Here is a 17663-nt window from a genome sequence, read left to right as displayed (position 1 = left end):
TAGATGTTTTTCTGGAACTCTCTTGTTTTTTCGATGATCTAGAGGATGTTGGCAATTTGATCTCTGGTTCCTCTGCCTTTTTTTAAACCAGCTTGAACATAGCTTTAATCCAGTTATCTGCTGATGGGTTAGGTTACACTCTTTCCCTGTTAGTTGTTTGGCCAGAGGCTACCCAGCCCTGGGGTCTAGGAGCTCTATGGTAGGGTTAGTGGCCACCTCCAAGAGGGCTTATGCCAAGGGGGACATTTCCAGACTGCTGCTACCAGTGCCCCTGTCCCTGTGATGAGCCCCTGCCAATTCATGCCTCCTCAGGAGACCCTCCAACACTATCAGGTAGTTTTGTTTCAGTCTCCTGTGAGGTCACTGCTCCTTTCCTCTGGGTCTTGGTGTGGGCAAGATTTTGTTTGTGGCTTCCAAGGCTGGAGTCTCTCTTTCCCCCAGTCCTGTGGAAGTCCTATAATCAAATTCTGTTGGCCTTCAAGGTCAGATTCCTTGGGAATTCCCAGCCCCATTTTTGGGTCCCTCGGCTGAAAGGCTGACGTGGGGTTCAGAACCTTCACAACAGTGGAAGAATTTCTTTGGTACTATTGTTCTCCAGTTTGTGGGTCACTCACCTGGTGGGTTTGAAATTTGATTTTATGGTGATTGTGTCCCTCCTATCATCTCACTGAAGCTTCTTCTTTGTCTTTGGACATGGGGTATCTTTTTTTGGTGGGTTCAAGCACCCTTCTGTCAATGGTTATTTGATAGCTAGTTGCGATTTTGGTGCTCTTGCAGGAGAAGATGAGTTCATGTCCTTCTACTCCATCAACTTGAACAGGGTTCCCTTTTCTTTACATCCTTGCCAACATTTCTCATTTGTGTACTTTTTGATGATAGACATTCTGACAAATCAAATGTAGTTTTGATTTGCATTTCCCTGATGGCTAATGATGTTGAGCATATTTTCATGTGTGTGTGTTGGCCATCTGCATATCCTCTCTGGAAAAATGTCTATTCATATCTTCTGTCCATTTTTAAAATTAGGTTGTTTGAGTTTTTTTTTTTTTTTGATGTTGTATGAACTGTTTATATATGTGGGATATTAACCCCTTATCAGTCATATCACTTGCAAATATTTTCTGCCATTCAGTAAGTTGTCTTTTAGTATTGTCAGTGATTTCCTATGCTGTGCAAAAGCTTTTACATTTAATTAGGTTCCTTTTGTTTATTTTTGCTTTTATTTCCTTTGCTCTTGGAGATAACTCCAAAAAAATACTGCTACAATTTATGTCAGAGAGTGTTCTGCCTATGTTTCCTAGGAGTTTTATGGTATCTGATATTGCATTTAGGTATTTAGGTCTTTAATCCTTTTTCAATTTATTTCTGTATATGATGTAAGAAAATATTCTAATTTCATTCTTTTACACGTGGCTGTCCAGTTTTTCCAGCACCACTTATTGAAGAGACTGCATTTTCTTCTTTGTATATTCTTCCTCCTTTGTCATAGATTAATTGACAGTAGGTGCACAGGTTTATTTCTGTGTTCTCTATTCTATTCTCCATTGAGCTATGTTTCTGTTTTTGAGACAGTGCCGTACTGTTTTCTTTTTAAATTTTATTATTTGTTTATTTATTTATATTTGGCTGCGCTCATTGCTACACATGGACTTTCTCTAGTTGTGACGAGCAGGGGCTGCTCTCTAATTTGTGGTGCATGGGCTTTTCATTGCAGTGGCTTCTCTTGTTGCAGAGCATGGGCTCTAGAGTATGGACTTAGTAGTTGTGGTGCATGGGCTTAGTTGCCCCACAACAGGTGGAGTCTTCCTGGACCAGGGATCAAATGCATGTCCCCTGCATTGGCAGGCAGATTCTTAACCACCGGGCCACAAGGGAGGTACAATACCATACTGTTTTGATGACTGTATCTTTGTAGTATAGTCTGAAGTCAGGGGTGTGATTCTTGCAGCTTTGTTCTTAAGATTGTTTTGGCCATTTGGAGTCTTTTGTGTCTCCATTCAAATTTTAAAATTATTTGTTCTAAAAATTTTTTTTATTCTATTTCTGTGAAAAATGCCCTAAGTATTTTGATAGGGATAGTACTTGAGTCTATAGATTGCCTTGGGTAGTGTGGTCATTTTAGCAGTGTTAATTCTTCCAATCCAAGAACACAACGTATCTTTCCATCAGTTTGTGTTATCTTCAATTTCTTTCATCAGTGTCTTACAGTTTTCTGACTATAGAGATGTAAATATACCCTTCTTAGGTAGATTTATTCCTAGGTATTTTGTTCTTTTTAATACAATGGTAAATGGGAATTTTTTAAAATTTCTCTTTCTGATAGTTCATTGTTGTGCTGCTGCTGCTGCTGCTGCTGCTAAGTCACTTCAGTCGTGTCCGACTCTGTGTGACCCCATAGACGGATGCCCACCAGGCTCCCCCGTCCCTGGGATTCTCCAGGCAAGAACACTGGAGTGGGTTGCCATTTCCTTCTCCAATGTGTGAAAGTGGAAAGTGAAAAGTGAAAGTGAAGTTGCTCAGTCGTTTCCGACCCTTAGTGACCCCTGGACTGCAGCCTACCAGGCTCCTCCATCCATGGGATTTTCTAGGCAATAGTACTGGAGTGGCTTGCCATTGCCTTCTCCGGAGTTCATTGTTACCATTTAGAAATGCAGCAGATTTCTGTATAATAATTTTTTATCCTTCAGCTTTACTGAATTCATTGATGATCTTTGGTAATTTTCTGGTGGCATCTTTAAGATTTTCTATGTCTAGTATTATGTCATCTGCTATTTCTTTTTCTTCTCTGATTGCTATGGCTAGGATTTCCAAAACTATGTTGACTAAAAGTGGTGAGACTAGGCATCTTTGTCTTGTTCCTGGTCTTAGAGTAAATGCTTTCAACTTTTCACCATGGAGTATGTATGATATTAGCTCTAGATTTGTCATAATGGCCTTTATATGTTTATGCTATTGCCAGGTATCTGGTATTGGATTTGTTTTTCTGGAGAACTAATATAGTGTATTACACCATAAACAATTTTCCAAGTCATTAAATATTCTATAATCTTATAGTATTTGCATAGATTTCAATTGTATGGGTATCCTCTGTTATAAGAAATTTAGATTATTTTCACTTTCATATTGCAAATAATGCTGAAGTGTATACAACTTGAATAGATGCACATTCCTGACTATTTCTTTAGAATAATTCCATAAAAGAAAAACACCAATACAGTATATTAACGCATATATATGGAATTTAGAAAGATGATAACAATAACCCTGTATACGAGACAGCAAAAGAGACACAGATGTGTAGAACAGTCTTTTGGACTCTGTGGGAGAGGATGAGAGTGGGATGATTTGGGAGAATGGCATTGAAACATGTATATTATCATATGTGAAAAGAATCACCAGTCCAAGTTCGATGTATGATACAAGATGCTCAGGGCTGGTGTACTGGGATGAACCAGAGGGATGGGATGGGGAGGGAGGTGGGAGGGGGGTTCGGGATGGGGAACATGTGTGTACCCGGGGCAGATTCATATCAATGTATGGCAAAACCAATACAATAATGTAATTAGCGTCCAATTAAAATAATAAAACAAAAAAGAAATTAGAGTCAGAGTATTAAAAAATATAAAAGTTTTAAAGCATGTTGCCAAATAACTCTCCAAAAGGGTTATAGCCATTTATACACCTCCCTAATTAACCTACAAGGGTATTTGATGCTCTACTTTCATTAAGATTGGATGTTATCATATTTTTAACCTGCCACGTTTGGTTTTTTTATGGATTTTTTTTCATTTGTATTTTGTTGATTTACAATGAAATTGAACATTGTGCTCACTGGCAATTTGTTTCTGTCCTTTGCTGATTTTTCTGTTGGAGTGTTTCTTCTATCTAATTGATTCATGGCAATTCTTACTGTATTAAGAACTTCAGTTATTTGTATTCACTTTTAAATTTTTCAGACTCTTATAGTTTTTTTTAATTGATATATTCTTGACATAAAACATCGTGTAAGTTTATGGTTTACAACAAGTTGATCTGATGTATTGGGATATTGTAGTATGATTACCACTGTAGAGTTAGCTAACATGTCTTATCATGTTACATAATTATTATTTCTATTTTGTGGTGAGAACAATTAAGATCTAGTCTCTCAGACTCTTAGAAGTTTATAATACAATATTGTTGACTATAATCACTATGCTGTGCAGTAGATTTCCAGGATTTATTTATCTACTAGTTACAAGTTTATACCCTTAGACATTTCTCCAGTTTACCTATCTCCCAGCCTCTGATAACCACCATTCTACTCTCTGTTGCTGCAAGTTTAGCTTTTTCTTTTTATAAAAAAGTTTTAAAATGAATTATTTACAGTGTTGTGTTAATTTCTGTTAAGTACCAAAGGAATTCAGTCCATAAGGTCACACAGAGTTGGATGCAACTGAAGCAATTTAGCATGCATGCACACAGCATATATGTGTGTGTGTGTTTATATATATGTATGTATATATGGCTTGTAACCCGTCAGTCTCCTCCGTCCATGGGATTCTCCAGGCAAGAATACTGGAGTGGGTTGCTGTGCTCTCCTCCAGGCAGTCTTCCCGACCCAGGGATTGAACCCAAGTCTCTTATGTCTCCTGCATTGGCAGGCAGTTTCTTTACCAACAGCACCACTTGGGAAGCCTATAGGTGTATGTATGCATGTATATATATATGCATACATGCATATATATACATATTTATATTAGTTTTTATATTTTTCCATTATGGTTTATCTCAGGATATTGATTATAGTTCCCTGTGCTATACAGTAGGACCTTGTTGTTTCTCCATCCTATGGGTAATAGTTTTCCTCTGCAAATCCCAGACTTCCAGTCCATTCCCCCCACTTCCCATCTTCTCCTTTGCAACCACAGTCTTTTCTCTATTTCTGTGAAGACTCACAGTTTTAACAGCAGTTGATTATTTCATTCTGAATTTATCTTAGTAGATGCAAATCAAAAACTGTCATAGTCTTATGATATTCATTTAGTTTAATGAGTAAGAGGCAGGCATTGTACTCTGTGATGAAGATAGACATGAAAGATGTGCTCAGAGCCGAGCCTTTTAATAAATGTGTAATTAACTTAGCTTTCCAATGAATAGTGATAATAGTTGCTAATACTGAAACATAACTAAACCTTAAGGTTTAAAAACAAGCAATTTAATTAGAGTAGTATCTTTGAGGCTGTCATCTCCCTTTATTTATTTTTTTAATATATAACATATTTTCCCTCTGTTTTATCTTCCCACTATATAAAAATCTGTATCCCTTCTGCTTTTCTCTTTCTTTTCCTTTGATTATTCTCCTCTGTTTCATTTTCCTCTCCTGTCATTTAACATATAAAAATACAAAATTAAAGTACATTTTAGTCTATGTTTCTAATTGTTGTAAAACATTGTGAAAATTATTATTGAAGCATTTTGTTTGCAGGGTTTTTTTTGGCAGTTTCTTTTTTTTTTAGTTTCTATTTTAAAGAATAGATTAATTATACCTATTGTATTATTATGAATATATTAAGTAGCTTGTTGTTTGGAACTGGTTTTCCATTGTGCCCACATCCACCCTACCTTCCTACCAAGATATTATAGTAATGTTGTGATAAAAACTTGTATTTGAGTTTTTTTCCTAATTTCAACAATGCAAGGAAATCTTTCTGATTTACATAGCACTTTGCATTCCAAAATCTTATATAACTAACCATAATATTTTATCAAGACCTAGTTTTCTGTGAAAATATATGCAAGTACAGCAATGGTACTAAGAATTACAGGTGTTGGATTTTTAATTCTCATAATTTGTATTCTTTGGTTTGGACAACTTACCCTTTCCTCTAGTCTTAACTAGAAACATATACAAATATATTTCTCTTTCCAGTCAGATTCTTGCCCCCAAGGTCTTCCTACAGAAGAAGGAAGAGAGAGCTCATGTCCTCACTTACTGATTTCGCAAAATCAGGAGGAAGCACAGCCAGTAGGGAAGATTTAGCGAAAGATTATATTGACTTGGACCACCTACTGTTTTGAACCAGCAAAACATTATCTTTGTTCAGCGGTCATTGTACATTTCTACAACAGATAGAAATACACAGAAGAATGATCTTATGAAAATGATAGACTAGAGGGATGGTTCACAAAGGACCTCTTTAGTTTACAAAGGATTTGCTTCACAGTGTTCTAAAAGAGCATGTTTTCTTTAGTATGTTCCAAATGATTTTAACTTTTCAGAAATTCATCTTCTAGGTAAATAAAATTATCTTTTTTTCCCCCCTTTGTCTGACATAGATGAGAATATCTTGATACTGAACCTCACAGCTCTAAGTCTGCCTCCATTATAACATCAAGACTTCAGGCCGTGGAAGAAGTGACCCCAGTTAGGAGATCAGGAACTACTCTCATTGAAGCAACATCTCTCTACTTCAGATACTTCACATCTCTAAAGTAAGGAAACTAATATGTCGCTTACTCTGAATAAGAGAGACGATATGGAGCATGGATTTACATCATTTAGTAAGGGAGAAAATAAGGAGGAGGACAAGTTTGAAGACGCCTATGAAATTATCCCTGCAGCAGCAACAATGGATCTAGTATCTTCCTTGGAAGAATGCACAACGGGATTGTACTTATTTCTAAATAACAGATTCTCTGATGCCATACATCTCATTTATCCATGGTCAAAAAACAGCATATACCATGCTCTAATCTATAGCATCCTTATGGTTGTCAAGGCCTTCTTGACTTTTGATTCACAGGATATAGAGATTGGGATGACTGCCACAAAGGAAGCTTTGAGAGTCTGTAACAATTTCCGAAGAAAATCTAGGATGATAAGTTTTTCTCGTCTAGTTAGCAAGCAGGGAGTAAAGGCTATTAAAGAAGAGGAATTGCATGCAGAAGTCTGTTATGCTGAGTGTTTGATCTTGAAATCCACTGTAACGTTTATACAGGATGACAGTATGCTTAGTTTTCTTAAAAGCGGGATCAACATTGGGTTAAGTTACCAAATATACAAAGACTGTCAACAAATATTAACACAGATACCTGATTACCAAAGCAAAACCTACAGACACCTGGTTGGAGGCATAAAATTTGGACTTGGAATATTCAACTTGTTGTTATCACTTGTGCCACCAAGGACACTTAAACTACTCAATGTTGTTGGATATTCTGGCGATAGAGAGGTAGGCTTGACTTTGCTTCATGAGAGTGCATCTGAATCCCATATAAATAATATCTTTAATGTTTTGATTCTACTGTTTTATTACAATTATCTCTCCATAGGTTTTGGTGTTGAAAAGAACCATAGTTCTGCTGTGGAGAATCTCTTCCTAATCTACCTTCAAAAATTTCCAAACTCTGTCATACTTAAATTTTTTCATGCACGTTTTAGTATGCTGAAAGGATATTTTAAACATGCCCAGTTAACGTTAGAGGAGTGCATTTTTATTCAGAATGAATGGAAGCAAGTTCATCACCTCTGTTACTGGGAACTCATGTGGTGTCACATTTTTCTGCTGGAATGGAAGCAGGCTTACCACTATGCCCATGCGCTGGCTCAAAACAGCAGGTGGTCCAAGTCAATATATTCTTTCGCTAAAGCTTCCCTACTGGCTGTGCTTCCTCCTGATTTTCTGAAATCAGTAAGTGAGGACATGAGTTCTCTCTTCCTAAGCGTGGATAGCCTGAGAATCAGAATTTTAGGAACTTCTGTGCCAGTAGAAAAGTTTTTTGCTGAGAAGGGTCAGCGCTATGCGACAACTGCAGGCTGGTTTACAGCACAGCCCATTCTGGAATTTATGTATGCCTGAAGCGGTTTCCGAGTCATAAGCAAAAAACTAGAGCTTATTTCAACCTGGCTATCAATCATTGACAAAGGAGAAGAACTTTTACAAGAAACTTCAAATAAAGAGTATGTCACAGATGACATAAGTTTATTAAATTTACTGAAAGGTCTGTGTCTGAAATACTTAGGCAAATATTCAATGGCTGAGTACTACTTTAGTCATGTCATTCAACAGGAGAAATTGTTAAAATATGACCACTATTTGGTGCCGTATTCTTACTATGAACTGGGAATTCTATACTATCTAAAAGGAGATTATGCCAGTGCAACAAAAACCCTAGAAAACATAAAAAATTACAAAGACTATTCCATGGAAGCCCGATTACAGTTTAGGGCTCACATAGCCCTTGAACAAATAGCTAAAGAAAAAGTGATTTAAACACACGTGTGGTTTTGTTTTTTTATGAGTGAAGTGTCTACTATCAGCTTGGTAATTAACAAGTAGAAATATAATTTCTTTGTGGAAGAAATCCAAGAAGAGGCAACTGCTAAGAATCTGACCAGTAACAAGGAAGAGAGGAATTGGCCATTACTTTTTCCTCTTCCCTCCTCCATACCTATAAAACGGAATGTTTTAGAGTGGCAAATGGAGTGATGTATATTATTGAAAAAGGAAAGGTAAATGACGTACATTTTATTTTTTAAAAATTTTAATTGGAGGCTAATTACTTTACAATATTATAGTGGTTTTTGCCATACATTGACATGAATCAGCCATGGGTGTACATGTGTCCCCCATCCTGTAGCCCCCTCCCACCTCCCTCCCCAACCCATCCCTCAGGGTCATCCCAGTGTACCAACCCTGAGTGTCCCATCTCATGCATTGAACCTAGACTGGAAATCTGTTTCACATATGGTAATGTACATGTTTCAATGCTATTCTCTCAAATCATCCCACCCTTTCCTTCTCCCACGGAGTCCAAAAGTCTGTTCTTTACATCTGTGTCTCTTTTGCTGTCTCACATATATGGTCATCGTTACCATCTTTCTAAATTTCATATATATGCATTAATATACTCTATTGGTGTTTTTCTTTCTGACTTACTTCACTCTGTATAATAGGCTCCAGTTTCATCCACCTTATTAGAACTGATCCCAATATGTTCTTTTTAATAGCTGAGTAATATTCCATTGTGAATATGTACCACAGCTTTCTTATCCATTTGTCTGCCAAAGGACATCTAGGTTGCTTTCATGTTCTAGCTATTGTAAACAGTGCTGCGATGAACACTGGGGTACATGTGTCTCTTTCAATTCTGGTTTCCTCAGTGTGTATGCCCAGCAGTGGGATTGCTGGGTCACATGACAGCAGTTCTAGTTCCAGTTTTTTAAGGAATCTTCACACTGTTCTCCATAGTGGCTGTTTAGTTTGCATTCCCACCAACAGTGTAAGAGGGTTCCCTTTTCTCCACACCCTCTCCAGCATTTATTGTTTGTAGAGTTTTTGATAGCAGCCATTCTGACCAGCATGAAATGTTACCTCATTGTGGTTTTGATTTGCATTTCTCTGATAATGAGTGATGTTGAGCATCTTTTCTTGTGTTTGTTAGCCATCTGTGTGTCTTCTTTGGAGAAATGTCTATTTAGTTCTTTGGCCCAGTTTTTGATTGGGTCATTTATTTTTCTGGAATTCAGCTGCATGAGCTCCTTGTATATTTTTGAGATTAATTCTTTGTCAGTTGCTTCATTTACTATTATTTTCTCCCATTGTGAAGGCTGTCTTTTCACCTGGCTTATAGTTTCCTTCATTGTGCAAAATCTTTTAAGTTTAATTATCTCCCATTTGTTTATTTTTGCTTTTATTTCCATTACTCTGGGAGGTGGGTCATAGAGAATCCTGCTATGATTTACGTCAGAGAGTGTTTTGCCTATGTTTTCCTCTAGGAGTTTTATAGTTTCTGGTCTTACATTTAGATCTTTAATCCATTTTGAGTTTATTTTTGTGTATTGTGTTAGAAAGTGTTCTAGTTTCATTCTTTTACAAGTGGTTGACAAGTTTTCCCAGCACCACTTGTTAAAGAGATTGTCTTTTCTCCATTGTATATTCTTGCCTCCTTTGTCAAGGATAAGGGTGTCCATAGGTGCGTGGATTTATCTCTGGGCTTTCTGTTTTGTTCCATTGATCTATGTTTCTCTCTTTGTGCAAGTACCATACTGTCCTGATGACTGTGGCTTTGTAGTATAGCCTGAAGTTAGGCAGGTTGATTCCTCCAGTTCCATTCTTCTTTCTCAAGATTGCTTTGGCTATTCGAGGTTTTTTGTATTTCCATACAAATTGTGAAATTATTTGTTCTAGTTCTCTGAAAAATACCATTGGTAACTTGATAGGGATTGCATTGAAACTATAGATTGCTTTAGGTAGTATACTCATTTTCACTATATTGATTCTTCTGATCCATGAACATGGTATATTTCTCCATCTATTTGTGTTATCTTTGATTTCTTTCACCAGTGTTTTATAGTTTTCTATATATAGGTCTTTTGTTTCTTTAGGTAGATTTATTCCTAAGTATTTTATTCTTTTTGTTGCAATGGTGAATGGAATTGTTTCCTTAATTTCTCTTTCTGTTTTCTCATTGTTAGCATATAGAATGCAAGGGATTTCTGTGTGTTAATTTTATATCCTGCAAATTTACTGTAGTCATTGATTAGCTCTAATAATTTTCTGGTGGAGTCTTTAGAGTTTTCTAGGTAGAGGATCATGTCATCTGCAAACAGTAAGAGTTTTACTTCTTCTTTTCCAATCTGGATTCCTTTTATTTCTTTTTCTGCTCTGATTGCTGTGGCCAAAACTTCCAAAACTATGTTGAATAGTAGTGGTGAGAGTGGGCATCCTTGTCTTGTTCCTGACTTTAGGGGAAATATTTTCAGTTTTTCACCATTGAGGATAATGTTTGCTGTGGGTTTATCATATATGGCTTTTATTATGTTGAGGTATGTTCCTTCTATGCCTGCTTTCTAGAGGGTTTTTTTTTATTATAAATGGATGTTGAATTTTGTCAAAGGCTTTCTCTTTATATATTGAGATAATTGTGTTTTTTTATTTTCATTTTTATTTAATAAATGGTACAAAGCACAATGCCATAAACATTAACAGTTAAAATTTCACCAAATGAAAAAAATACTATAGAATACACAGTTGCAAAAAACTACATTAAGTTATTTTACAACTGCCTCAAGCTGCAAAAAGAAAAAAAACCCAATGCCATACTTAAGTTATCCCTCTCTCAAAATAATGCCATTTATATTACAAACCACGGGCTCTCCATCAAAAGATGGGAACTGCTTTTGTTAATTATATATATATGACTGTATCACTTTGCTATACACCTGAAACAAATGCAACACTGTAAATAAAATATAGTACAATATAAAATAAAAATAAGTAACAGATCTTTGGGGCTTTACACTGAGTTAGAGTTCCTATCAGAGGGATAACAGCACCACAGCCGCACTGAATCCTCATGAAGGAGGCACACGAATGACTGGGTTACAAGAGTTACAGGAATGAGAGCTGCTCATTTCCCAGAAACTACAGCTCACAGGAAACCAACAAAGGCACGAGATACAGACCATTCACTTATGAATGTGTAAAACTCAAGAAAGTCCACATCACTCCTATAACATGTCAAAAGTGCCTCAGAATTCACATAATACCAACTTTCTCATGGTTCTGGTTAAATTACATATACCAATTTATAACAAATGGCAAAATCTGTAACTCTGTTCAGAGTTTTAAAAGATTACTTAAGAATGGTTTCTTGTATTTCTATGCCACCTTTATAGTTCTGGTTTCTCATTTCTTAATTAGTAAATTCAGCGTGCAGGTTCTATCCCAGGCTAATTTATACACTTCCAGAAGGAACGGCCTCTTAAATCCAGAGTGTTGAGGTGGGGAACCCCCAACCACGTTAGATTCGTTTCACATATGATAATATACATGTTTCAATCCATTCTCCCAAATTATCCCACCCTCGCCCTCTCCCACAGAGTCCAAAAGACTGCTCCACACATCCAAGTCTCTGCTGTTGTCTCATATACAGGCTTATCGTTATCCTCTTGCTATATTCCATATATATGTGTTAATATACTATATTGGTGTTTTTGTTTCTGGCTTACTTCACTTTGTATAATAGGCTCCAGTTTCGTCCACCTCATTAGAACTAATTCAAATATATTCTTTTTAATCGCTGAGTAGTACTCCATTGTGTAAATGTACCACAGCTTCTTATCCATTCGTCTGCGGATGGACATCTAGGTTGCTTCCATGTCCTGGCTATTATAAACAGTGCTGCGATGAACATTGGGGTACATGTGTCTCTTTCAATTCTGGTTTCCTCAGTGTGTATGCCCAGGAGTGGGATTGCTGGGTCATATGGCACTTCTATTTCCAGTTTTTTAAGGAATCTCCACACTGTTCTCCATAGTGGCTGTACTAGTTTGCATTCCCACCAACTGTGTAAGAGGGTTCCCTTTTCTCCACACCCTCTCCAGCATTTATTGCTTATAGACTTTTGGATAGCAGCCATTCTGACTGGCGTGAAATGTTACCTCATTGTGGTTTTAATTTGCATTTCTCTAATTATGAGTGATGTTGAGCATCTTTTCATGTGTTTGTTACCCATCTGTATGTCTTCTTTGGAGAAATGTTTGTTTAGTTCCTTAGCCGATATTTTGATTGGGTCATTTATTTTTCTGGAATTGAGCTGTAGGAGTTGCTTGTATATTTTTGAAATTAATCCTTTATCAGTTGCTTCATTTGCTATTATTTTCTCCCATTCTGAAGGCTGCCTTTTCTCCTTGATTATAGTTTCCTTTGCTGGGCAGAAGCTTTTAATTTTAATTAGGTCCCATTTGTTTATTTTTGCTTTTATTTCCAATATTCTGGGAGGTGGGTAATGGAGGATCCTGCTGTGACTTATGTTGGAGAGTGTTTTGCCTATGTTCTCCTCTAGGAGTTTTATAGTTTATGGTCTTACATTTAGATCTTTAATCCATTTTGAGTTTATTTTTGTGTATGGTGTTAAGGAGTGTTCTAGTTTCATTCTTTTACAAGTGGTTGACCAGTTTTCCCAGCACCACTTGTTAAAGAGATTGTCTTTTCTCCATTGAATATTCTTGCCTCCCTTGTCAAAGATAAGTTGTTCATAGGTGCATGGATTTATCTCTGGGCTTTCTATTTTGTTCCATTGATCTATATTTCTGTCTTTATGCCAGTACCATACTTTCTTGATGACTGTGGCTTTGTAGTAGAGCCTGAAGTCTGGCAGGTTGATTCCTCCAGTTCCATTCTTCTTTCTCAAGATTGCTTTGGCTATGCGAGGCTTTTTATATTTCCATACAAATTGTGAAATTATTTGTTGTAGCTCTGTGAAAAACACCGTTGGTAGCTTGATAGGGATTGCATTGAACTTATAAATTACTTTAGGTAATATATTCATTTTCACAATATTCATTTTTCCAATCATGTGGTTTTTATCTTTTAATTTGTTAATGTGGTGTGTCACATTGATTGATTTGCGAATATTGAAGCATCCTTGCAGTCCTGGGATAAAGCCCACTTGTTCATGATGTATGATCTTTTTAATGTGTTGTTGGATTCTGTTTGCTGGAATTTTGTTGAGGATTTTTGCATCTATGTTCATCAGTGATATTGGCCTGTAGTTTTCTTTTTTTGTGGCATCTTTGTCTGGTTTTGGTATTAGGGTGATGGTGGCCTCATAGAATGAGTTTGGCAGTTTACCGTCCTCTGCAATTTTCTGGAAGAGTTTGAGTAAGATAGGTGTTAGCTCGTCTCTAAATTTTTGGTAGAATTCAGCTGTGAAGCCATCTGGTCCTGGGCTTTTGTTTGTTGGAAGATTTCTGATTATGGTTTTGATTTCTGTGCTTGTGATGGGTCTGTTAAGATTTTCTATTTCTTCTTGGCTCAGTTTTGGAAAGTTATACTTTTCTAAGAATTTGTCCATTTCTTCCAAGTTGTCCATTTTATTGGCTTATACTTGCTGATAGTAGTCTCTTATGATCCTTTGTATTTCTTTGTTGTCTGTTGTGATTTCTCCATTTTCATTTCTAATTTTGTTGATTTGATTCTTCTCCCTTTGTTTCTTGATGAGTCTGGCTAATGGTTTGTCTATTTTATTTATCTTCTCAAAGAACCAGCTTTTAGCTTTGTTGATTTTTGCTACCGTCTCTTTTGTTTCTTTTGCATTTATTTCTGCCCTAATTTTTGTGATTTCTTTCCTTCTACTAACCCTGGGGTTCTTCATTTCTTCCTTTTCTAGTTGCTTTAGATGTATAGTTAGATTATTTATTTGGTTTCTCTCCTGTTTCTTGAGGCAGGTTTGTATTGGTATGAACCTTTCCCTTAGCACTGCTTTTACTGAATCCCATAGGTTTTGGGTTGTTGTGTTTTCATTTTCATTCATTTCTATGCATATTTTGATTTCTTCTGTGATTTGTTGGTTATTCAGAAGTGTGTTGTTTACCCTCCATATGTTTGTATTTTTAATAGTTTTTTTCCTGTAGTTGACATCTAATCTTATTGCATTGTGATCAGAAAAGATGCTTGAGATGATTTCAATTTTTTTGAATTTACCAAGGCTAGATTTATGGCCCAGGATGTGATCTATCCTGGAAAAGGTTCCGTGTGCACTTGAGAAAAAAGGTGAAATTCATTGTTTTAGGGTGAAATGTCCTATAGATATCAATTAGGTCTAACTGGTCCATTGTATCATTTAAAGTTAGTGTTTCCTGGCTAATTTCCTTTTGGTTGATCTATCCATAGATGTGAGTGGGGTATTAAAGTCTCCCACTGTTATTGTGTTACTGTTAATTTCCCCTTTCATATTTGTTAACATTTGCCTTACATATTGTGGTGCTCCTATGTTGGGTGCATATATATTTATAGTTGTTATATCTTCTTCTTAGATGGATCCTTTGATCATTATGTAGTGTCCTTCTTTGTCTCTTTTCACGGCCTTTATTTCAAAGTCTATTTTATCTGATGTGAGTATTGCTACACTTGCTTTCTTTTGGTCTCCATTTGCATGAAATATCTTTTTCCAGCCCTTCACTTTCAGTCTGTATGTGTCCCTAGGTTTGAGTGGGTCTCTTGTAGACAGCATGTATAGGGGTCTTGTTCTTGTATCCATTCAGCCAGTCTTTGTCTTTTAGTTGGGGCATTCAACCCATTTACATTTAAGGTAATTACTGATAAGTACGATCCTGTTGCCATTTACTTTGTTGTTTTGGGTTTGAGTTTATAAACCTTGTCTGTGTTTCCTGTCTAGAGAAGATCCTTTAGCATTTGTTGAAGAGCTGGTTTGGTGGTGCTGAATTCTCTGAGCTTTTGCTTCTCTGTAAAGCTTTTGATTTTTCCTTCATATTTGAATGTGATCCTTACTGGGTACAGTAATCTGGGTTGTAGGTTTTTCTCTTTCATCACTTTAAGTATATCCTGCCATTCCCTTCTGGCTTGAAGAGTTACTGTTGAAAGATCAGCTGTTATCCTTATGGGAATCCCCTTGTGGGTTATTTGTTGTTCTTCCCTTGCTGCTTTTAACATTTGTTCTTTGTGTTTGATCTTTGTTAATTTGATTAATATGTGTTTTGCCTTGGGTTTATCCTGTTTGGGACTCTCTGGGTTTCTTTTACTTGGGTGGCTATTTCCTTCCCCATTTTAGGAAAGTTTTCAACTATTATCTCCTCAAGTGTTTTCTCATGGCCTTTCTTTTTGTCTTCTTCTTCTGGGACTCCTATGATTTGAATGTTGGGGTGTTTACCATTGTCCCAGAGGTCTCTGAGGTTGTCCTCATTTCTTTTAATTCTTTTTTCTTTTTTCCTCTCTGCTTCATTTATTTCCACCATTCTATCTTCCATCTCACTTATCTTGTCTTCTGCCTCAGTTATTCTACTGTTGTTTCCCTCCAGAGTGCTTTTGATCTCAGTTATAGAATTATTCATTATTGATTGACTCTTTTATTTCTTTTAGGTCCTTGTTAAACTTTTCTTGCATCTTCTCAATCCTTGTCTCTTATCTATTCATCTGTAACTCCATTTTGTTTTCAAATTTTTGGATCATTTTTACTATCATTATTCTGAATTCTTTGTCAGGTAGACTCCCTATCTCCTTCTCTTTGGTTTGGTTTGGTGGGCTTTTATCATGCTCCTTTACCTGCTAAATATTTCTCTGTCTTTTCATCTTGTTTAGGTTGCTTTGTTTGGGGTGGCCTTTCTGTATGCTGGAAGTTTGTGGTTCCTCTTTATTGTGGATGTTCCTCCTTGTGGGTGGGGTTGGCCGAGTGGCTTGTCAAGGTTTCATGGTTAGGGAAGCTTGTGTCAGTGTTCTGGTGGGTGGAGCTGGATCTCTTCTCTCTGGAGTGCAATGAAGTGTCCAGTAGTGAGTTTTGAGGTGTCTATGGGTTTGGTGTGACTTTTGGCTGTCTGTATTTTTGTGCTCAGGTTTATGTTCCTGCTTTGTTGGAGAATTATCTTGGTATGTCTTGCTCTTAAACCTGTTGGCCCTTGGGTGGAGACTGGTTTCAGTGTAGGTATGGAAGCTTTTGGATGAACTCTTGTCAATTGTTGGTCCCTGGAGTCAGGAGTTTTCTGGTGTTCTTAAGTTTGGGATTTAGACCTCCTGCCTCTTTCAGTCTTACTCTTACAGTAGCCTCAAGACTTCTCCATCCATACAGCACCGATGATAAAACATCTAGGCTAATGGTGAAAAGATTCTCTACAGTGAGGGACACCCAGAGAGGTTCACAGAGTTACATGGAGAGGAGAAGAGGGAGGAGGGAGATAGAGGTGACCAGGAGGAGAGGATGAGGAGTCAAAAGGAGAGAGACTAATCTAGCCTGTGATCAGTTCCCTAAGTTTTCTCCACAGCCCGGAACACCCAAAGAGATTCACAGAGTTAAGTAGAGAAGAGAAGGGGGAGGGAGGAGATAGAGGTGATCTGGGGGAGAAAAAGAAGAGTCAAAGGGGAGAGAGCAATCAAGCCAGTAATCACACTCCTAAGTAAAAATGGATACTGAAGATTGGATTCTTAAAGGTACAGAATTGATAAAAAATACCAGAAAGTAAAAATTTTAAATCTAGATTAGAGGTTAGACTCTCAAAAATACAATATTTGAAAAACAAAACAATCGCAAAAGCTATATAAAAAAATATGAAATTTCCTTTAAAAATACGGTCTTTTTTTTCAAGGTAATAGTAGGTTTTAAAAATGAAAATTAAAGGAGTAATAAAGAACTTAAAAATTAAAAAATTATAATAGTAAAATATATCTAGGAATTTCTCTGGAGCTGTTGAGGGCAGTTTGTGTGGTCAGTTCGGTTTCAGATAGTTCCTTGTTCCACCTTATACTTCTCAAGGTCTGTAGGTCCCTTCCAATGTAGCCAGTGCTAAGTACAGGGTTTTAATCTGTTGCACCTGTCCCTTCCAAAGCTGTTCCCTCTTCTTTGTTTATTTTGGCTTCCTCTGTTTGCAAGTCTCTTCAGTATCTAACTTCCATCCTGACACAAGGGGGCAAAGGTGGTCATTTATTTAGGCTCACTTGTTCAGTTGTGCTGCGGGGAGGGAGGAACACTGCAAACAAATGTCACTGGTGCGTGTGGGGAGTGCTCACAGTGTCTGGGCCACACTGGGTTTGCCCCCGCTCACAGCGTGTGTGCTTTCTTGGTCTGCACTGCTCAGGCTCCAGGTTGCTCTGCAGGAACTGTCTAAAGAGGGCCCTGGATTGTGTGCACTCCCCAGATCTACGCCGCTCAGGTTCAGGTTCTTGGGT

At 37.1% G+C, this 17663-nt stretch overlaps 1 pseudogene; it reads left to right on the top strand.

The window, feature by feature from the left end:
* The first annotated feature begins 6488 nt into the window (after positions 1-6488).
* LOC129540064 (tetratricopeptide repeat protein 39B pseudogene) lies at positions 6489-8255 on the top strand (annotated as a pseudogene).
* Positions 8256-17663: the final 9408 nt, after the last annotated feature.

Source organism: Moschus berezovskii, chromosome 11, assembly GCF_049115385.1.
Source record: "Moschus berezovskii isolate FMDL1 chromosome 11, NW_MosBer_1.0, whole genome shotgun sequence".
NCBI classification, from domain to species: Eukaryota; Metazoa; Chordata; class Mammalia; order Artiodactyla; family Moschidae; genus Moschus; species Moschus berezovskii.
The sequence above is the reverse complement of the archived record's forward strand: the minus strand, read 5'-3'. Positions and strand labels throughout refer to the sequence as shown.